Source organism: Phalacrocorax carbo, chromosome 8 (assembly GCF_963921805.1).
Source record: "Phalacrocorax carbo chromosome 8, bPhaCar2.1, whole genome shotgun sequence".
NCBI classification, from domain to species: Eukaryota; Metazoa; Chordata; class Aves; order Suliformes; family Phalacrocoracidae; genus Phalacrocorax; species Phalacrocorax carbo.
The window spans coordinates 11,918,492-11,942,098 of NC_087520.1; the positions used below are offsets into that span (position 1 = coordinate 11,918,492).

At 42.2% G+C, this 23,607-nt stretch overlaps 1 protein-coding gene across 1 annotated transcript in view; it reads right to left on the minus strand.

Annotated features, from left to right (window-relative positions):
* ERGIC1 (endoplasmic reticulum-golgi intermediate compartment 1) overlaps window positions 1-23,607 on the minus strand; it is a 65,945-nt gene that overhangs the window by 41,558 nt on the left and 780 nt on the right. The gene's annotated exons all lie outside the window — the stretch shown is intronic.

The window sequence follows — 23,607 nt, forward strand, 5'->3', positions numbered from 1 at the left end:
GAAAAATAAAAATCTATTTTTTTAAATAACTCAGTGGAAAGTGGATGTCATGGCAGGGTCCTCTCCTCTCAGACTGCCATTTTAATCACGTAACACCCAAACCCCACAAATTAAGTTTTACATGGCATAACGAAGCTAGGATTAGGCAAAGACACTACAGAAAGCAATCAATGGCTTCCAGCCACATTTATTGCCTGGCTTTAGGCACTTAAAAGGCAGTCCACCCTCTCTGTGTTATTCTGCTTCCCATCTCTTCTACCAAATTGTTACATTCCCTCTCTCTTCTACTACCATGACACATCTAAAAAGTGCTTTAAGCAAGTCTCCAGATCTGATTTGCCTGGAGTTTTGAGAACTCTTGGGTCTACACACTTACAGGCTCAAGCCTCCCTGCAAGCACAGTACAGCACGTTCACAACAGTTGTCACAGGAGGCCCATAACACCCTTTAAGGATCTCTTAACATATGAGCACAGTGAGCATACACAGCTTGCTAGGCAAAGAACATCAGTCAAACAGCACGCCAGCCTTGAACTTACTGTTGAGAGGCACATAAAAGAAGAGTACAGAACAACCGAGGAGAACTGCATAAAGCTTTAACAGCATTGTTTTGTAGAATGAACACATTTTTAGATAGGACAGACACTAAGGAATAACACAGAATCAAGAATGGACAACGTATACGAAAGAGGCAACGAGAGCAGACTGGATGGTAGGGAGGAAGGAGGAAAGCTCAGCTGAGATCTTAAGGATGAATACAGAAGCTGGAAAGATGACACCCAGAACCTGACTCAAGCAGCAGAAGGGAAGGTAAGCTGGGGAGGTGGATTTAAGCTTGCAGAAGGATGCTGAAATTATCAAAACAATTAACATTAACAGGGAGGTAATGGAATGATACAGGTTTGGAATAAGAGACAAACAATGTTGGCTAGCTTTTGCTCACTCACACGTGATACTAATAAGTCTAAGGGACTACCAAACCAAAAGAAAAATGACTGGGTACATTCGTGTATCCTGGCAGAATGTTCATCTGCTTGGAAAATACATGGTCTGGATTAGGAGGGTTTACACTTCAGTAAAGGAAAAATACTCTTCAGGGTACCAGGCATCTTCCTATAAAGCATCTGCTACTGGCCACAGCTTGAGAAAGTAATTTATTTAGCCTGATCCAGGACAGTGAGAACAATACCTGGGTTTATGCGTTCAGAGGAGGGCAAGTTGGAAGCCAAAAAGGATAGCAAGATATCAAACTTTGAAGAGATTGATGAAGATGCTGGCGTGGCTAGGGAACAGATCTATCTTGTTAACTCTGATTTAAACTCTGAGTTAAAAGAAGATAAAAATTGCATAGGATTTAATGGCAGCTTGAAAAGTATATTTGTGAGACAGAAGAGATGAGAACCCAGCAGTAAGTAGAGGATGGAACCCTAAAGAAGGCCTCATTAATTACATATAATTCTAACAAATAAGTAAATCAAGTAAACTTCTCAAACAAATCCATGAAATTGACAGGAGTTATTGTAACAGGAGACCCTACGCCCCAAGAAATCAGAGCTTTGTGAAAGCCATACCTCCTATCAGGCCTAAGGGTTAAAAATCTGATTAACTTCTGGACTCCACTAGACGAACCCTTCTCCTTTTGCCACTGGCAAAGCCTACGTCAGAGCTCAAAGCAACTTCAGGGGATCACTTACACATCTTGGGAAGAAAAAAGAATGAGGATTAGACACCACAGAACATTTGTAACATATAAGGGAGGAGGCCACGGAGTTGTATGCATGGTAAAGGGGAACAGGTTTTACTTGCCCTCAGGTCAGATGTTCCTGCAAACACCTGCAGTAAAAATTCCAATAAGACTCCAGGTTCCTGAAACATTGGTCACTTGGAAGATTATTTGTACCCTGGGAACAGAGAGGAACTTCGTGACCTATATATTGCAAAAGCTGCCTTACAGATTTCTGACACTGGCACATTCAAAGCAGTGGAAGATATTACTAATGCTGGAAGAAGACTGGATGTTCAGAAAGGTTATACCAGCCAGCTCATATCACAGCGAGACGCACTGTACTGTACTGTGAATATCGACTTTGATAGTCTTGTAGTCATATCCAAAATGACCATGAGAAACCAGGGTGTAGATTTACAGCATGTTCACTGCCTCACAGTACCTGCTAAGTGAGCTCTCTCAACCTGCAGTACTGTGCAGCAGTTTACCCTGCTTTCACACAAGGGATACATTACTTTACGCTTACAAAGTACACACATGTACAGTTTCCACAGGATGACCAGCATGTTATTTATATCTAGCTTTTGGCAACTTTCTTCCTTTGCTCAGGAAGGCAAAACTTGTAAGGCAAAGTAATATCTTTGAGTCAATCAACTGACATAGCTGCAGAGTGGAAACAACAAACTTTTTGCTAGGACAGCTCTTCCTCCAGGTCATACATATCCTCAATCCCGTCAGTGGCAGGGAAGAATACTGAAAGGAACAGGAAAACTCATCTGATTAACACATGGCTCAGAAGCTGGTGCCATCGGTGGAATTGGTTTTTTTGATCATGGGGAGGTTCACATGGCACCGGGCCTGCCGGCAGCAGATGGAGTTTAGCTATCTCAAAGAGGGAAAAGGACTCTCGCTCTGAGTTGGCAGGGCTCATCAAGAGGGCTTTAAGCTAGGTTTGAAGGGGGAAGGGGATATAACCAGGTTCACGAGAGAGGAGCCAAGAGGTGGTATGCCAGGGCTGGGGGTGAAATTGATAGCCAGGCTCAAGTGCATCTACACCAATGCATGCAGCATGGGCAACAAACAGGAGGAGCTGGAAGCCATTGTGCAGCAGGATAGCTAGGACTTTGTCACCATCATAGAAACACGGTGGGATGACTCATGACTGGAGTGCAGCAATGGATGGCTGTAAGCTCTTCACAAGGGATAGGCAAGGAAGGAGAGGCAGTGGGGCAGCTCTGTATGTTAGGGAGTGTTTCAGCTGTGATGATAAGGTTGGGTGCTTATGGGTAAGGGTGAGGGAGAAGGCCAACAAGGCAGATACCCTGCTGAGAGTCTGTTATAGACCACCCAACCAGGATGAAGAGCTAGATGAAGCGTTCTGCAAGAGGGCAGCAGAAGTCTCAAAATCGCTAGCCCTTGGTCTCGTGGGGGTCTTCAACTTACCAGATGTCTGCTGGAAATACAACACAGCAGAGAGGAAACAGTCTAGGAGGCTCCTGGAGTGTGTGGAAGATAACTTCCTGGCACAGCTGGGAAGTGAGCCTACCAGAGGAGGTGCCTCGCTTGACCTGCTGTTTACAAACAGAGACGGCCTGGTGGGAGATGTGGCGGTCCTGCTGACCGCCTTGGGCTTAGCGACCATGAAATGATAAGAGTTCTCAGTTCTTGGTGAAATAAAGAGTGGGGTCAGCAAAACCACTACCACAGACTTCTGGAGGGCAGACTTTGGCCTGTTCAGGACACTGGTTGGGAGAGTCCCTTGGGAGACAGTCCTGAAGAGCAAAGCAGTCCAGGAAGGCTGGGCATTCTTCAAGAAGGAATTCTTAAAGACACAGGAGCAGGCTGTCCCCATGTGCTATAAGATGAACTGGTGGGGAAAATGTCTGGCTGGGCTGAATGGGGAGCTTTTGCTGGGACTAAGGAAAAAAAGAAGAGTCTATGACTTTTGAAAGAAGGGGCAGGCAACTCAAGAAGAGTACAGGGATCTCATTAGATCATGCAGAGGGAAAATTATAAAGGCAAAAGCCCAGCTAGAACTCAACCTGGCCACTGTTGTAAGAGATAACAAAAAATGTTTTTACAAATAGATTAAAAACAAAAAGAGAGCCAAGGAGAATCTCCATCATTTATTTGATGCGGGGAGGAACATTGCCACCAAGGATGAGGAAAAGGCCAAGGTATTTAATGCCTTCTTTGCCTCAGTCTTTAATAGTCAGACCAGTTACCCCCAGGGCATTCAGTGCCCTGAGCTGGAAGACAGGGACAGAGAGAAAAATAACCCCCCCCATAATCCAGGAGGAAGCAGTGTATGACATGCTGTGTCACCTGGACACTCACAAGTCTAATGGGCCAGATGGCTGGCGGAAGAGGTTGCCAAGCCACTCTCCATCATTTGTCAGCAATCCTGGTTAACAGGGGAGGTCTCAGACAACTGGAGGCTTGCTGATGTGATGCCCATCTACAAGAAGGTCTGGAAGGAAGATCCGTGGAACTACAGGCCAGTCAGCCTGACCTCGGTACCAGGGAAGGTTATGGAGAGGTTCATCTTGAGTGAGCTCACCAGCCAAGTGTGAGACAACCAGGAGATCAGGCCCAGCCAGCATGGGTTCACGAAAGGCAGGTCCTGCCTGACCAACCTGATCTCCTTCTATGACCAGGTGACCCACCTGGTGGATGAGGGAAAGGCTGTGGATGTTGTCTACCTGGACTTTAGCAAAGCCTTTGACACTGTCTCCCACAGCATTCTCCTAGAGAAGCTGGCGGCTCATGGCTTGGATGGGTGTACTCTTTGCTAGATGAAAAAATGGCTGGATGGCCAAGCCCAGAGAGTTGTGGTGAACGGAGCTACATCCAGTTGGTGGCTGGTCATAAGCAGGGTTCCCCAGGGCTCAGTGCTTGGGCCAGTCTTGTTTAATATCTTTATCAATTATCTGGATGAGGGAACTGAGTGCACCCTCATTAAGTTAGCAGATGACACTAAATTGGGCGGGAGTGTTGATCTGGTTGAGGGTAGGAAGGCTCTGCAGAGGGATCTGAACAGGCTTGATTGATGGGCCAAGGTCAACTGTATGAGGTTTAACAAGGCCAACTGCCAGGTCTTGCACTTCTGTCACAACAACCCCATGCAATGTCACGGGCTTAGGGAAGAGTGGCTGGAGAGCTGCCCGGCGGAGAGGGACGCAGGGGTGCTGGTTGACAGCCGGCTGAACATGAGCCAGCAGTGTGCCCAGGTGGCCAAGAAGGCCAATGGCATCCTGGCTTGTGTCAGGCTTAGTGTGGCCAGCAGGGGTAGGGCAGTGATCGTGCCCCTGTGCTCGGCACTGGTGAGGCCGCACCTCAAATACTGTGTTCAGTTTTGGGCCCCTCAGGAGAAGGAGGACACTGAGGTGCTGGAGTGTGTCCAGAGAAGGGCAACAAATCTGGGGAAGGGTCTGGAGAACAAGTCTCATGAGGAGCGGCTGAGGGAGTTGGGGTTGTTTAGCATGGAGAAGAGGAGGCTGAGGGGAGGCCTTATCGCTCTCTACAACTACCTGAGAGGAGGTTGTAGCGAGGTGGGGGTCGGTCTCTTCTCCCAAGTCACAGGTGATAGGGCAAGAGGAAATGGCCTCAAGCTGCATCAGGGGAGGTTTAGATTGGATATTAGAAATAATTTCTTTGCTTGAAGAGTGGTCAGGCACTGGACCAGGCTGCCCAGAGAGGTGGTGGAGTCACCATCCCTGGAGGTGTTCAAAACACATGTAGTCGTGGCACTTAGGGACAGTGTTTCAGAGGCATGGTGGTGTTGGGTTGACGGTTGGACTTGATGATCCTAAAGGTCTTTTCCAACCTTAGTGATTCTATGATTCTATAAAGGGAGGGCTGGACCTTGCAATACCAGAATACAAGGCCAGAAGATTGAATAGGTTGTCATCAGAATAACAAAGCAATTTCCTGACACATCTAGTGTATCTATTATCTTTTCTTTCAATGGAGAGCATGGTTGCAAACAAAGAAATAAAGAAAGGCTGCTCAGCAATGTCAGAATTTCGCAGGAACCAGCATTCATAACTAACATCAGGGAATGCTACAGTACTTTTTTCTCAATCCAGTGTTGAAAGGACATAACCAAAAACTTTCTCACCTCCTGACAGGAATGTCAACAGACCGGTCAAACAGCACTGTAAAGCAGCACAGCACAAGGATCATTCTTAAGTAGGTTCTAACAGAGAATTCACAAACATTAGCATGACTAAGTGAGGTCTGAGGCAGAACTCCGACTGTCTGATGGACCGGTGTACAACAGTCTTCTCAGAAACATAGAAACTACACGTTTGGTCTCATCTTATTACAGTTGTACAAGTGGACAGCAAGGTATAATTGCAGATGGGGGCACCCCAATGGAGCCGAACAAAAGGATGGCAGATTTCAAGTGCCAGTAAGTATTAGATGGACTTCAAAAGCTATATCTAGACTAATATGGGCTGTTGCTATTCAAATATTTTTTTTCTTCAGATAGAAGTATATAATAGAATCACAGAATGGTTTGGGCTGGAAGGGACCTTTAGAGGTCACCTAGTCCAACCCTGCTGCAGTAAGCATGGACATCTTTAGATCAGGTTGCTCAGAGCCCTGTCCAATCTGACCTTAAATGTTTCTAGGGATGGGGCCTCCACTACCTCTCTGGGCACCCTGTTCCAGTGTTTCACCATGCTCATTGTAAAAAATTTCCTCCTTATATCCTGTCTAAATCTACCTTCCTTTAGTTTAAAACCATTACCCTTGTCACGTCAGTCAAGTCAAGTATACGCTCTTCGTGTTCACTTTTCAGGATCTCCTAGAGCCACAGAAAGCACCAAAGTGTTTAACAAGTCACAGGCAGATGCAGTAGTGCTCATGTCCAAGGCTGGCTACACAAAGGCAATGGTAGGTCAAACCCATCAGAACAAAGCAAGTTCACATCATCACAACATCAGCCCTGGGCTGATTCCTGACTTTCCTTTCAAACCTATCTGGTTGACAGCGCAAGATGGGGACAGAGAGGGCAGAATATGTCTACCCAAACACTGTGGTTTTTTTCTAGAGTAGATAGATACTTCAAATGCCTGCCCTGAGAATGGGGATGAGCTCGTTCCCTCAGCAGGAGCTGCCAGGCTGTGTTTTATATATACCTGAACAGTTTCAAGTCTGGATCTGAAATACTTCAGGAAATGAAGTAATAAATACATTAATTCACTAAGATTACCACCTCTCTGGACAGAAAAATCCTCTCTGACATCTTTGGAGTCTGAAAAGAGCTTCAATAAAACAGTACAGTAACAGCTCTGTAAGATGCTGTTAACTTTTTCATGAGCAAGAAGCAAAGAACTTGAGGTGATTAAAAAAGTATTTGTAAGTATAGCTGACTAGATGGTGGCTGATTTTGAATGTCTTGTAGCAAAGGGAAACTCTGACACCTAAAGCAGTTCGTATCGGAGAAGGAAGAACACTAATTCCTCCTTCAGTTTACAGCACTTGTTTTAACCCTCAATTGTGCTCACCCCTGCCTGGGACAACCAAAGGAGCAATGCACTGGCCATGTCACCTATGGCAGACATTCAGAGCACAGCTTATAAATCTCCCTGTACTACTGACTCATTGTGTGGAGTCACTACAAAGAGACAGCAGATGCTTTAGCTCTGCCTGTGGAGCAATGAAACACAACTATGGAGCAAGCAGCAGTGGGATGTTTTCATGAACCCTCCTGCAAGGTCTGTTTTTACTGATTTAACTAAGAGGGGCAAGCGAAAGATTGTTTTGCAGCTCTTAGATTGTATTTTGGATTCCAGTTATTCAAGAAGCCAAGCATAAGTGCAACACAGTCACATGTGGCACTTGGTTACAGAACAGAATTCAGGCTCCGTAAGTCAGCAGCAAACATTAATTTTCATCCTTTTCCACTCCTCAGATGTTTCAGAAATTTAGCTTTAACACTCACAGGCAGGGGAAAAATGGTTTTGTTCTTCAGGCAGATTATGTTTTTCCCCAGAAGAACTGAATATTTAAACGGTAGGCTTTTTTTTTTTTTTTTAAGCATACTGGCTCTATCATAGGCATTTCTGCAGCACGTACTGAAAGGAGATGGTGTTCAGGACACATGATCATTCTTTACAGCAAATTACATTTCTGATGTCAAAGATTATATTTAAAAAATCAGTATTATGGCTGACATTCCACCTTTAGCAGGTCAATGGTAGCGTAAATACATCATGTGATCTTGTCTTTTCAGCAAGGGTCCATGGCTGTGATTCACACAGAAGAATGTGGGTGTTGAAACAATGCTTGATTCTCTACCTCGCATATTAACCAGCTTTTAGAAGTGGCATCTATTTTTCAGCAGATACAACATTTGAAGTTGAGGTCACTAATTCCTGGTGACATTACTCACTATCAATAATGAGTCTAGTGCACAGTGAACAATGACCTTAATTTTATTACACATGAATAGCTTTGAGATCTCTTTGAAAGAAGTGATGGCCTGGTGCTACTGAACCAATTTGCTTCATTAACAAGTAATTCTACTTGAAGTGACTTGCAGGTATGTTTTAACAGCAGAAAAGTAACTTCACTATTAAGTTAACCACATAACTGAAAATTTTACAGCAGATTTGACTGAACTAGACAACAGGGGGATTATCGAGTACAGATACAAAAAGTTAACTTTGAAAACACTGTAAAGATTATGTTGCTACTACAATAAGAAATTTGAAGAACTGCAGAGCCAGTATATTCCAACATGCTGCATTTTGGAGAGTCAGTGCTGAACAAGTGCTCATTCATTATGAGAAGGGAGCAACATCTCCATTATAATCTGTCAGATACCATAACGTCTCTCAAAGGGATGAAAAAAGCCATGGGGGAGATGTCTGTAGGGTTTCCAAGATACAGGTGAAAACCCAGATTAAAAAAAAAAGCCAACTGGTGAAGCCTTGCAGCCTGAATTGTCCCAAAGGGCTTTTAGGGTCAGCAAAAACTCCTTCCCTAATTGCTTCCTTCTTGAGAAACACGACTACTCTGAAAAACAGAGGGGCTGCAGACTGAAAAAAGGAAAGGCAAGGCACCTTTGACACATACACAGAGGGACAGGTTGCTTGTCTGATGAAATGAGGAATAATATACCTTCCCAAGCTGAGTTGGCTACCTGGATCAACAAAAGCCCTTGGTCAAACATCATCTCAAGTTAAAATCACAGCACAAAGGAGCAAAGAAATAATAAACCCTGTCTTCAGTGGCAGTCAGCACTTCAGTGGGAGGCTGTGGGGCATTGATATGAGCTGTATAATTCAGATTTCTGTTGAGATTCTCTCTTCTCACATAATATTTAATTATCTGCAGTACAGGTTAATTCACTCCCAAGATAGCTGTGTAAGTCAGAAAGCAGGAGTAAGTCGTGTCTTTTCAGAACCTTTTCAAAAGCAAGATTGTATCATGCTAAAGCCACTGATCCTTTCGTACACCAAGAAAGCAAGCTCTAAAACCTGGCATACCAGCTAACACTGAATTTATAGGCCAAGCTCTCTGCTTTACAAAGAGAAACAAGATTAGGCTGGCCATTTAAGAATCATTTCATGCAAGAAATGTTTCCTTGCCACTGCACAGAGGAATACAAGCCGGTTAAAGCAGTTTTCAAAACTTGTTTCCCCTTGTGCTTCTACCTGTGTGCTGGTAATGCCCTTACTCAGTTTAACAGCAAGTAGCACAGCTCCTGCAAACTGGAGATCTATTCAAGTGCAACATTGCTGCTGTTTTTTCACATTTGTCAAGTCCTTCTTGCAAACCAAAGAAAAGTGAATCAGAGTATGGCTGCAGGCCTCAAATATCAAGAATCCACGACAGCTTGATGTCAGTATTTCTCCACACACATGCCGATTCCCGACTAATGTAACAAAGAGCTTGCCTGTTCCTTACAAAGTCCATTCATTACACACTCACCAGTAAATGGGGTTGTAACATGGAGGAATTTCTACCATTACACACTGTACTTGCCATGTTCAAGAAATATAAGAACACAGAGGTATCCCAGGCAGAGTAGACATCTTAAGAAACTCAAAAAGAGGAAGAAAAAAAAAAGGTACTTTTTGGCAAAAGAAGGTAAAACACTATTTGTTAATTATACTGGGTTTCTTTTTCAGCTGAATAGAAAAACCGCTGCACAGTGCATTTCTAGGAACATATGTTCATTCAAAACAGCAACCCCAGACTGCTTTTGATGAAAACTACATGCACTGTGGAAGGCAAAGAGGAGGAGAGCTGCCAAACAAAACCTTGGACAGTCAAACCTTTGCCAGCATCCATTTCATCTTCCATAAAAGTCATCTTGAGGCAGTTCTGTCTGATAATAGGTTAGAAAACATCTAGTGTCTTCTCTTCTTTGAGAGTATCTACCATTTAGACATTATAAATAAATTAAATTTTAGGCTACATCCTTCTGAATTAGTCCAGACTCTTTATTACTTCATGTAGACATCAGTGAATCCAGCCAACTAACAACGACTATTCAGCTACCATTGAAGAGACGAATCATCCTTAACTTTGAGAAGGATTAATTTTCCCTGGAGACAAGGATATAACCTTGGATTTGTCACTCTACATACTTTTTTTCTTCCTCTTACCATTTTGTATCTGCCTCCTCGATCACTTCTGTTATATTGCTGTATTACAGACATATGACTCAGAGATGGTTGGTTCAGTCACCTTTATTTAGTTCCCCACAGGAACTATAGATCTGATGCAGAGACAGACAACCAGCTCTTCCCACAAGATTTGTATAGCTGTATCTATTTTTAAATTTGTTGTTTCATTACAGAAGAAGTGCATTAGCAGTTCAGGAAACCAACGCTGGTGTGAAATGGGGAGAAGAGAATGAGCAACCTCAACCCCACTTCAGGAAACATGTTTAAGTGCACATGAAATGAGCTGGAACAATGGCTCTGAAGAGTCTTCAACCAGTCTGCAGTATGGGCTACCACACAACTTACTTTCCTCTTATTACTTATTACTGCTGCTACCACCTCTGGATGAAGCATCCCTAGAGACAACAGAAGAATTTACAGACTATGAATCATTCACTACCTGCTGCTACGAAGGCTCTTAGCAGAGACACCACTTATAGTTGAGAATCCAGCAATTCACTTTGCATAAAATGCTTTATAATTTATAAGGAGGATACGGGAAGCAGGAAGAAACTCAGTCATGATAAATGTAAGTTGGATTAGGTCCATCTGACATTGAGACACGACTGTGCACAAATGGATTCCATTTTCTCTCTCCAGGAAACTTAAGCAGAGGTCAGTGTTACAAAGGAGAGATCAGAATTTAGTCACCCCATCTGTCTCAGAACCTTCCTTCTGCCCCCCAAAATCAATGTAGCTTGGAGGCAGAAGGGAGGAAAAAAAGAGAAAAAAAAAAAAAAGAGGCCATACTGGATATCTTCTATGTGAATTCATGGAATCAAAAGGAAACTATGGAGAGACTGTTGTCAGAGCAAGATCATTCAGGCTGGAGACTAATGGCAGAAGGTTAACACCCTTCCAGGGGTACCCACTGGTATTTCTAGAGAAACCTTCCCACCAAAGGCATGCTGGTTTATGTCAAGGAGCATTTGTATCTTTGCAATCTGCTGACTTCTCAGGCAAAGAGATGTCCATCACCTAACCAAAGCTTAAGAATCAGAAGTATAAAGTGCATAAGAGAAAGCCTGCCTTCCCAACAGCTCAAGGTACCTCAGGGTTTGTGTTCACCAAAGTGTTTTAGAGGTTTCAGGAGCCAACTTGGCAAAAGAGCTGGCTTACAGAAAGCACCCACTGAAACACCCAGTAACTGGCACTCCCCATCTGCTTCCCCATACTCCACAACACAAATATGAAGTAAAATAGATTCTCAGGCTGTAGCTACTAGTCTAAGAAGGGAAGAAATTGCTGCCCCAGGACTTTATCTCTTGGTGCTTCTTTGAGACAGACATTAAAAACAAACAAACAAAAAAAGATTACCAGGTGCTAGAAAAACTAAGAGCAACTAGGAAAGCATACAGAATACTCCAATGCTACTAGAACAAAAGATTTTAAACAAAAAAAATCAAATCACTTTACTAAGAGCTTAAAAAAAGTTGTTTAATAGGCAGCAACTGTTCCTCTGTTTCCTTGGGTCATTGCTCTCAAATAATGACTTTGGGACAACTCATCCCTGCTTTATAAACAAAAGCTGCCTTTGAATACTGGGCAGTAGGAGCAGGCCAACCACACCAACTGAACAGCACAAGCCATCAGGCACTCAGCTGTAGGTAGTCACTGCAGTAGCTTTTAACCTCTTCAGAGGCCATTTAACTCTAAATAAAAACAAGCAGGCTTATAAACACACCCTCATGCCACCAAACGCAGACGGGTACCTCTAACACAAAGTGTACCTTTCTGGCTTTGTTCCTTCTTATGAAGCACATCAGACACTTGCAGTAAGATCTTTAAAATCAAAGCTGTTACTTTTGTATAATGGAGAAATCTAAAAACACCAATTTAGTTTTCAGTGCAACTGTTCAAGCTGAGGGAAATGTAAAAGTAGAACAAACACCACAGCTGAGTCAGGTTTGTACACATAGTCCTCTTTTGATTAACAAAAGACCATCTACTAAAAAAATAAAAATAAAACCCCAGGCACCTGTTTGAAGTTGTTGGGGGGACTTTTATTGTTCACAGTTGTTAAAACCATACCTAGAACTACTGTGACCAGGACCAGAGAGAAAAAAGATTAACCTCTTCACTTGTTAAATTGATTTTTTTCAACAGTGTAATAGCAAGCTGACTCCTTGGGTATGCAGAGATGGCCTGAAAGACCAGTTACTCCATTCCATGTGCCTAATGACAGAATATTTCAAATAATCAAAACAGTAAAGAAGACAGCTAGTATCTGGGACGATTATAATGGGACAAATGGGGCAAGACTGCCCACTGTCTAGTGACCCAGAGAGGGGCTGGACACCTGCAGACTCCCCCAGGAGAGAGAAGAGGAACGAGCAGATGGCTGGACAGATGACACAGGGCACTACTCAGCAATTTTGTGGGCTGGATTATGTACCCAAGATGCTCAAAAGCTGCTACAAAAAGAAGTCAGACCTGGTCTCACTAGCAGTTCAGAGCAAGTCCCTAAAATAGGAAAGCATGGCCTTGAGAAAAGGTGCAACCCCTGAATAAGAGAGCTGGAAACCTCTGAACAACAGAGACAGGGAAGCTATCTGAAGCGCCATGTTCCCTCCAAAGTAATGTCAGAACACAGGAGGGTCTCCTTCTCTCAGGGACACTGGAAAGATCTTTAAAATCAAATTACAAGACTTAGAAAGTAGAAGTTCTGTCAGATGGGTTATTTTGTTTTGTTTTTAATCGGGGAAACATCAAGAACAGCGTGTATTTTTTAAGTAAAACCTCTCTTACTTTACTCTAAAAAAGCAGCAACTCCCTATGCATTTTCAGCTTCCTGTGGTTCTCACTGTACCTGTTCTGGACAAAAATCCAGAACTTTGTTCCACAGATCTAATGAAGAAAGAATTTCTACATACAGGTAAATTCATTCTAAAACAGTCCAAAGAAAGCAGAGGTGCCTTATTCTAACACCTTCCTCTGCAGAGGTATAGGAAGCACTAATTTTTCTATTTTTATGGAGAAATATTAGTTGCAGATTTCAATCTGAAATCCTTTCTTTAGATCATGCTGCTTTTCTTCCCATCCAAAGGCAAGCATGTGCTTTGACAACTCTGCAGGAACGCTTAGCTCCTACACAATCCAGCAAGACAAAAAGTAATAACCCTTCTTCCAAAGTAAGTTGTAACTATCACCCTGTTTTACAGAGTGGGAAAACAATGGCAAGAAGTCAGCAGCAGGGGAAGAAAATAGGAACTACTGACTCTGAGTGGTTCATTTTGCGACTGTTAATTCTTTGTTTAAACGAAATTTCTATGTTTCCTGTCTGACAGCAGATGAGAACACAAAGTGCAGAGTGCAGCTCAGGACAGCTTCTGGGACAGCCATGCTGTGATCCTGCAGATGGGATGCAGCAGTGGGAGCCAACAGACCTGAATTCTGTTCCGCTCCCAGCACTGACTCACTGTGTAATTTCTGTTCCAATCAATTAAATCTTAGATCTTCAGTGTCTTCATTTTGTAGAGTGGCACCTGGTGAGATTTGCCCACTTCTCATCAAGCATGTTGAAATCAGCAATTGAAAAACTCTGCAGAAATATGAAGGATTTCTGATCAAAGTTCCAACTTCTTTGAAGGTCTGTACGAGGAAAGCTCCAGGAAGATGTGCTTATGAAAACAAACTGGATGCATACTGTAAGAGCTAAGCCTTGGGTCAAGAACAGGGTTGTGCCTAGAGTGCATCTTGAACAACAATCACAACGCCGATCATGAACAATCTTCATCAGGAATGGTTTTGTGAACTGGGACACAAACTTCCAAGCATGTGGAAAATAAAATGTGTGATCCTGTTAATCTAAGTTTCACACAGAAAGGAAACACTAAATATACAGCTACCAAAGCTTGGCCCTGAAAGGGAGTTCGAGATGCAAATAAAGACTCAAAGCAGGATTAATAAGCCGATACTTGTAAATACCAAGCACTTATTAACATATTTCATTAGATTAACACCTGCGTAACAGCAGATAATATACAAACATCATTAAGTAATCAGCTAGTCCTCGTTTACACACAATAGGGTATTAACACACATACTGCAGAAGTTGAGCTTTAATGGACAAACTCTCAAGGCTTCAAAATTACACTGTAAACTGTTTAATCCTGAACTACTGTGAGCAAGATCTGATATGCGAAGAGCCAGACAAGGAGGTGCAGGGGCTAATGTGGTCTTAAACTAGTTTATCTGTATTGCAAGCAGGTGAACGTTGCAATTTTCAAATTCTGTATGACTGACTCTTCATTCACAACATCACACCAGTTTTCAAAGCATGATCCTCCAAATAATATTTTGACCTGCTGACTCTCCACACTTTTAAGCCCAGGAGTGAAATGCAGGAATAGGTTTCCTTGCCAGCCAGCTCCTCCCTCTTAATTCTAGTTCCAAGAACATAATGAAACTAACAGAGGAAGTTTCTGAAACAAGGAGTGCTGAGAAAAAGAAAACAAGGTTAGCCAGGAGGACTGTCTTTAATTACATAATCCAGCCTTTAGGTAACCGGACATTTAGGGAAAGGGGCTGAGAGAACATGGGAGGCATCAGCCTCTGCAGCATTATGTCATCTGGTCTGCTAGTTACTTCGCAGGTACAGGATCTGCATAGGGAAAAAAACACAGAACAAACCCATTTATATCTAGGACAAAAGACTATGAATCCCCACAACACTCACAGAAGGAGGGCACAAAAAATGAACACATTCTGCTCCCATTTAAATTTATTTCTTTCCAAGAAAGGAGCTAGTTCTGTTTTCTCTCTTCTGCCAGTCTCTCTGACTCCATTGTGCTGTCCTGCATAACACCTTTTTGTCAACCATGTTCTAAATTTTGTGCTCTTCTTTCAGTGCATAAGAAGTTAGTTCTCTATTGCTCAGCAATACACAGCAATTGTTATTGCTGAAATACACCAAAAGTGCAAACTATTTCAGGTGGCACTGAAGAATGGAGGAGTGGTACACCATGATTCTTTTCCAAATAAAATGTTAGGCTCAAACATATTTCAAAGGTAATTAGGATGAGGAAAGTATTTACAAACTCAAATACTCAATGGTGGAGTCTTGCCAGCAAGCATTTTATTTCTTTTTAGGCAGTGAAGCAGGTGTCCAAATGAAGGATGGAAGAGAAATGTATTTTTAATAAAGTGAGCAAATTACACTCTGCTTCATCAAAATAGGAGAAAGCTGTCATGAAGAAAAAATGTCCAAGTAAGGGGACTGGTATTTAAAGGGATCCAGCCCTTCACTAAACTGTAAGCAAGGGCGATTCTACTTCTGAGTGGTAATAACATATTCTGGAGATCAGAAAGACAGAATGAAGGCAGAGAGAATGGGGAACAGGATTAAACGTATATGGCTGCTCCCCAAACTAAATTGTTCAGATACTTGAATGTCATAAGTAGACCATAACCCTTCCTATCATGGAGCCTTCATCCACCTTAAGCTCAGAGGTTCTCAATGTTGCAGCTCCCAGCACATTCCAGTGCCTCCCACCAACCACATCCCCCAGACACTCCCTCCAGCACCATCCCTCACCCATTCCCTCCTTTGTGAGACCACCAGTCCTGAAGATCTCTCCCAGTCTGAGATCTGCCAGCTCAGGGATCCTCTACCTCCTGCCATGTTCCTCCAGCTCACTGCTCACAGCTTCTGGTTCCCAGTATTGCCAGTGCTACTGGTGCCAGAAGCCAACTCCCCAGCCCTCCCCACAAACCCAAAGTCCTGATCTCTAGCAGACACTTAACAAAATTCCAGCTTGGGCTGTTATTTCCAAGAAATTACCTACACACAACTCTGAGCAAAACCAGGACACAGCTATGGAAAAAAGAGAGTTTGTACCATAGCCTTTCCCACAGCTTCTAGGAAGCACAAAACATTAAGACTGTTGCTGCCTTGTACTGCTGAACACACTGAAACGAGATCTCGTAAGATTAATTTAGCATCAGAACCGTGTAAATTTTATTTGTGGATGCTGCTTTCTCAAAGGTTTAAGTCCCAGCTGCACTAGAACAGCACACAAATCAGAGATTTGTACAAAACAGCATGAACAAATATAACATCTAGAGAAGAAAAAAAGAAAAGAGGGGGTTGTGTGAAGAAAATAGCTCCATCTTCATAAGGCTTCCCTCAAAAGCACACAGGCCAATCCAAACCCTACTGCATGACAGAGAGATTTCTCCATATCAGTAAGGGAAACCCCTAGACAACTGCTAGGCTCACCATCTCATGCTGGACCAGGCCAAGAAAACCACTCCAAGGAAAAACTGTTCAGCCGCTGCTCTGCAAAGTGGGTGAACACAGTAAGGTTCCCTTGACATGGATCAGTAGCTGAGGCTCAGAAAGGGATTGCTACTTGCATGAAGCTGAAAAGAGCTAAGAATAGCAGAACCCTGACTTGAGGGAGTAGACAATGGCATTCGCTGCTGTATACACACACAACAATTCCTCCTCCTCCAAAGCAATTTCTGTAGGACAAAAGCCATTCTTAATACATAAGATTTAGGGGCAGAAGACACACCCTCTCCCAGAGCATCTAGCAGGGATTCAAATATATTGTACTTTTTCAGTATCTAACCTAATAATATCAATAAACCTGCAGTGAACAGCTCAGGTTCTCCTATTTATATTCCAATCTAAGGAGACAAGAATTTCCGTATGTGCTTCTACAACTCAGTCCTAATTTTTAGTTGCATATAACTGTATTACTTACAAGCAAGTACAACTCAAATGTATCATATGGCTTCCAAGTGAAGTTCCTGGCTTTGGCTCAGTTTCTAAGAAACATCCGTATTGATGCTACCCCGCTACAAAAATGTGACGGATAAAGGCCCAAGACAGAGCTGCAACTTGTAGTTGGGGACCAGGTTTACCAGTGTTTGTTAGTCCAGATATAACTTTTTATAATGCAGCAGCCAGATTCAGATTTCAGTTCAGTAGGGTCACATTTGATCTAGAGTGACACAGAATCCAAGCGAGGCTCTGAGATTTCACCTCTATCAGAAAACAAAAAGTCGTATTTACATCACTGGTTGTACTGGTGTTTTAGTAAGCAACCTTGCTTTATTCACAGCACACAGTGGTCTGCAGAAATGGACAGCAATTAGGAAGGCAAATGATCTGCCTCAGAATATGACTGTTAAATAAATACTAAGCAACCACGACTGCCTGAAATCCTGTTAGTAGTAATACATGCCTGTTTCTATTAACATAGCATTTTGAATACTTTTCTATTAAATGCCAATCTTTCTAGCTTCTCTGGGTTAAGCTATCTACATCTCATTTGGAAACATCCTTAAGAACCAAAAAAAAAAAAAAAGCAAACATCCGAACACATGCAATTCAAATGCAGCCAGTCACACTGTCTGTCTATCTAATTGCAGTCCCTATTTGTGTGTGTGTGTGTTCTCCCATGATTGCTACTATAATACTCCAACATTTCAGTATGAGGAAGATTTTGTAGTTTGTGGCAACATTGTGGTTAATGATTTTTTGGCAGAACAAGTTTTCCATTTTGGGGGCAGCTGGCTCAGTACAGGAATACCTAGACAACACTTCAGAGCTTGTTCTTGGATAGAAGACAAAAACCCCAGATGATTCTACTATTGCTTCTTTCACTGCAAGACTATTCCTTTCTCACCACCTCCACCATTTGAATTACATGCCTAAAAAATACACATGCACACTTCAAAATACAAGTTCAACAACTTCCACAGCTTCTCACTCCACGCTGGTGATGTTGCTTCAACTCTATTTACAGTGTGATTCAGTCATTTTCACATCAATGATCTATGATGGCATGAAGAAAGCATCTGTGTCACCAACAAGTGAACAAAGGAGGACAGTTAAAGTTCAGAAGGAACAATACAAAACTTTCCTACAAAGCCAGACCTTAGTACTTCTGTACTTACTCAGGGAAAGTTTTCTACTCCAACAATATTTTAAGAGAAATAATGGATTAGGAAGACTTAGGAAGAAATATTTACACACATGCACACTATGTATAATCAGTTATTTGTGGCAGAAACATCAACAGACACTGTCTGTATAACTTTGCTTGCCCATCTGACTGCTATGACTGCAGAATAATTTCTCAGGTGCCCTCAAAGGGCTATTGTTGAAACAAAGTTAGTCATGGTACTGCCTGGCACCAAAACTAACTTTGGTAATTACGTAAGGTGGCAGCAATACCACTTGGAAGGCTTGTTTACCAGCGATATTGCACAATGTGAAGTGGAACATGATTGCCAGATGTGGCTGCAGTTCAAGATGAAAATACACTTGCAGAGTTACCAGGCACTGTGAAGCAGTAAACTATCGGTTCAGTAGCTAGAGAAAAAAAGTGCAGGTCCCTTCAAAGCATAGAGAGGCGACTATCTAACCAACACAGAAGAATGTTACAGCCACGAAGTTAAAAACATAGACGTTGATTTCAGACGCAATGGGTACCACCTCAATCACAACAGGATTTAAGATTTTGAACAAAATCATTCTACAAGTGGCAATCTATATGGCTGTGGAAGTGAGCATGACCATGCACAACTTAGTATGGGGCACATGCAAACCTTTTTGATATGCCATTGCTACACAAACCAGCAGGTGCAACTCGTCTGATCAGGAGATGCTGTACCAGCTGGCCTTCGCTGTTTATTCTTCTCTCTTGTCCTGCTGACATTGTTTCAGCCAAGTACACACCTACATGCTGCTATCACCACCATGTAGCATCTATAAGAGAGGCACCATGAGCTCATTTGTAAAGTAAATTCAGTGTGTAATGTTGCCAAATGAGCTAGTGTGTGCTAATGCAGCTAGTTAAACAATGTGCTGGGAGAGAGCAAGAAGGTGGATGGAGTACAGAGCACCATGATCCAATGAGAAACACAGAGCTGGTTGAGACTCACAAAGAGGTTCCAAATTAAAATGCCTGAGCAAATATGTACATTTCCACTAACATTTGATATTTATTAGGCAGTGCCAAACATCATGTAGTCACTATTTCTACTTAAAAATTGGCAAATGGTCAAACACAGGCTGGACAAATCCCATACAAGTTTAAGTGAGATTTGAGGGGTTACAGAAAGATTTTAAGTCGTGACCCTCACAAACTTGTTGAAAGAAAAATGGTAGGATTACAAAAGACAGCTTTGTTCTTTCTTTTCTTAAGCCTGAAGACTAAAGTAAAGCTATTTTCCTTAGGCTCACAAGTGAATGAGAAATTGTTGTCCAAGGGGTTGCTTAGTTTGGAAAAGATTTTTCTCCTTAGACTACAAATCGCCTACCATCTACCAGTTTGCCCTCACTAATCTGGTTGGGAATCGAAGGCAGACAGACAGACCTCCCTGATGTTGCTGAAGCAGTCTGTATCACTGGTTTCATAACTGTGCCAGGTCAGAAATCTTGAGCATTATCTTGCCTATTAGCCATCACAACTCTTAAGTCTAAATTAAAACCAAACATACTGCCTCTCCTAAAAGCAATAAGGTTGGAAGCGTGTCAGCTTTGGTTAAGACTGGATAACTTGATTTAAAAAAAAGACATAGACCTGTCTGTGTCCCAAAGCAACAAAAACGTTGTTTATATCTGAACCAGAATACCCATGTAAAAAGTATCATTTATCCCAGACGTGACAAAGAACCGCTGACTATGGGGGCCCGTTGTACTGTGCAGATGGAATAAGAGTCTTTGCCACAAAGAACTTCCACTCTAAATCAGCATTTAAATCTAAATCCCTTGTAAGCCTGGCTCCTTTCAAATGACCTCCAAAATCCAGGTATAACATACTGTTACTTCATTCAGCTTATCAAGCCATAAAAAACGATGACAAAAAAACAGCCAAAAAACCCCAAGCCCCTAATAAAAACATCACGATGATTAACTGTGGGAAATAATTTCCAAATTTCTCAATTAAATATAAAAATAAGGATTCACGGATATTTGCCACTCTATGCCAAAAAAGTGGCCAGGACACAACTGAGATTTGCTCACAATTAGAACAAAAACTTGATTTCAGAGTGGTCTATTTTAGCTTTTCTCAGTTTAATCAGTTAAAGCTACCAAAACAGTTCAGAGGTTTCAGTATCTGCTACAAAGCCATCAGGAACTCATGCAAATAGGCAGATGCCAAGAAAAGCCAATAGATTGAACAGAACTTGCAGCAACATTTCTCTCTACCATGTCCACATCCAGTGCACGGCAGTCAACTTTTGTTTCTGTAATTCTCAACACCAGAGCAGTCTAAAGTCCAGCACTGGCATTCACTGCTGAAGCTAAGCCTCCCTGCTAACCAGATCCCACAACATGTGAGAAACCTTCTGGCCCACAATCACTATTCAAGATGACCCAGGCTTACAGTTTAATCTAATTACGATTTTAACCATCCACAGATGCTACAAGTACACAGGTGACACTGGGTCTTAAAGGCTCGAAGGGGAAACGGCCTTTCAACTCCAGCAATATAACTCAAAATCCCCAACTAGGTATGAAGCTGCTTTGCTCACACAAGTTCTAATGAACCAGGGGGAGAGGCAACAAGGAAAAAGCTCTCTCTCTCTCAGCCAGATAGGTTTTAATAAATAAGAAAGAACCAGGCCTTCTGGAAATACAAACTGATTTAGTAGTTCTGTAGGAGGGCTGGTGTCTCGTGACATGCATTGAACAGACCTGTACTGAAGGCTCCAATCTGGAAGCTGAACACTTGGTTCCTTACCAACATCACAGCAGGACTGTAGAGATTAGTGCAAATGAAATGCTTTGAAAAGTGAAAAGCATTAGGTAAGTACTAAGTATTATTAAAACCCTTGGGACAGAATAATTATTATTCACTTGAAATTACTGTGAAAATATTATTTTTATTTATGAATTAAATTAATTTTATATTAGCTAAAGGAACCATTGATAAGCCAAGAAAACACAAGTCCTACAGAAAAGAAAAAAAGCATAGTACAAAAAAGTACAAGTAACAAAACAAGCTACTTCCATATCTGATACCAACCAATATGCGTCAGACTCTGACCCGTGGAGACAACTTTCAAGAAACATGTTCAAGCACTTTGGGTTCTCCAGTGTGGCCAAATATGAACCCATAAGTCCAGGAGATAGGAAAGAGATTTAGTCACGTGGACAGAAATGCCTTCTTTGACTTTTAGTTGGTGAGGAACACCAACTTTTTTGGTCAAGGGCTGTTTTCATTACTTGTCATTTGTGTATCTATCTTGTGGCAACCTGTTCCTCCTCAAGCTAGTTTGTGTGAAAACAGAGCTCGAGTCCTAAACTTCTAGCTGGTCTCCTGTGCCCCTCTCTACAACTGTTGTTAGCTGTCAGTGTCCTGCCACTCTAAAATGTCAAAAACAAAAGCTCTAAGTGAGGGAAGGTTGCAACAAAAAAAAAGAACTTGCCTTCCCAAATGCCCTCGCAGAGCAGTTAAGGACAGTGATTTCTTCAAATACATCATCAACACAGACCTATGAAATCTGTGGCTTCCAAAAGAACACAATGCCTTTCCACTTGGGAACCTCTGGATTTGGGACTCTGGAGGATATGCAGGGGCAGTTTTTAAAGTTTCTTAACAATCCAAACCTCTAATCATACATAGGCATAACACCCCCTTTAAAGTGTGTGCTAAAGGTAGGGTGCTGAACTACCTGCCAAAGAGAACATCCCGCTGAAATCTCTGAAAGAAAAACCTTGCATTTTACGTCATTAAAAACTTCACCTCTTCATTCAGAAACTTACTACAGGTGGTAACCTTACTTCTCTGAAAGTATAGTATTGTACATTCTATAGTTGTCAGGAAGTAACCTGTACTTTTTTTCATATATGCATCCTACTTCACCTACAACAGTAAGACTTTCCAACATCAGCAGGTTTTGTTCCACTGACTGCACAACGAACAAAAACCACAACAGCTAAAAGATAGTCTCTAACCTTTGCAAAATTTTGCTCCTGAACTCTGTTCATGCTTCTAAAACAGGAAAGTGGTTTGTTGCGCGTGACAGTAGTTCCTCTGTACCTTTAAATATAAAGCTATTGTTACCACGGCGGACTTCGAAAAATTCATCTTTGAGAAAATCCAAACTTCAATAAGCTTACATTTGAGAAGCTGCTTTGAAGTGTCTACTTCTAATCCTCCAGTCTGAACGACAAAGTTATTTGCAATTGTGAATCTTTAAAATGGAGATCTGAACTGATGCCTCTATGTTTTCGTAACTCATTAACACAATCTCTGCAACTCAGCCTTTACTTAATGTCTTGTTCCATTCCATAGTGAAGCACTAATGCTGTCTCTTAAGACGATTACTCTTGGTGAGCCAGTGTTTCCACATGCACATTCTGAGACCCAACAAAAATTACATTTTCAAAGACATCTGAAATAACCTTTTCTTTATCTGCAATTACAAAATGACAGCCACAACCCAGGTTCCCTTACTGTTCAGGCATTGTACAAGTCTGAAAATAGATGGCAATAGGATATGCAACTGGCAGAATGGCTCCAAAGCTGAGAAGAATTTTTCTACCAAATTTTGCACAAAAGCAGAAACAGGGCTCTGGGCCCTGGATCCCACATGATCCAGCAGAAGCTGTTTCCAGCTTCAGCAAGTTTTCATTCAGAAGCAACTGTCTCCATGTTCAACAGTGCCCCATGGATCACATACAAGATCCTGTTAGCCTGTATGAGAGGCCTGATTTAGGATTATAGCAAAAACACAATGCACAACTTTTGTTTGGGACAACTAAAAAACTGCAATATCACCATTTCCCTCATCACCTCAAAGGGGTACAAATGTACGGTTCATGCTGGTTGTACCTGAGAAGCATCAAGGAACAATTCTACCTCTCACTGCCCCAAAAGTGTGTTTTTTATTGTAATGTTAATGCTCTAGTAAAACCTACATGAGAAAGCTCATCTGTGCGTCTTCCCCATGGCATCTATGAATTTGGAAAGTTACAAATCTTTTGGTTCAGGAACAGCTCAAAAAGAAAATGAATCCACAGTTACTATTTCGGGCCATTTGAGTCAAAGGGGTCTTATTCACTTCTGCTTTTGTATCTGAAGCTGACTGCTATGGCCCAGGGGACGCAGGCGCCCTGCAGCAGGGCCAAATCCCACAGCTCACACCTACTCAAAACAGCAAAACCAAGGGCGGAGGTGCCGACATAATTTCCTAACCATCGGAGAGCCACGGCGTGCAGCTTTTCTCA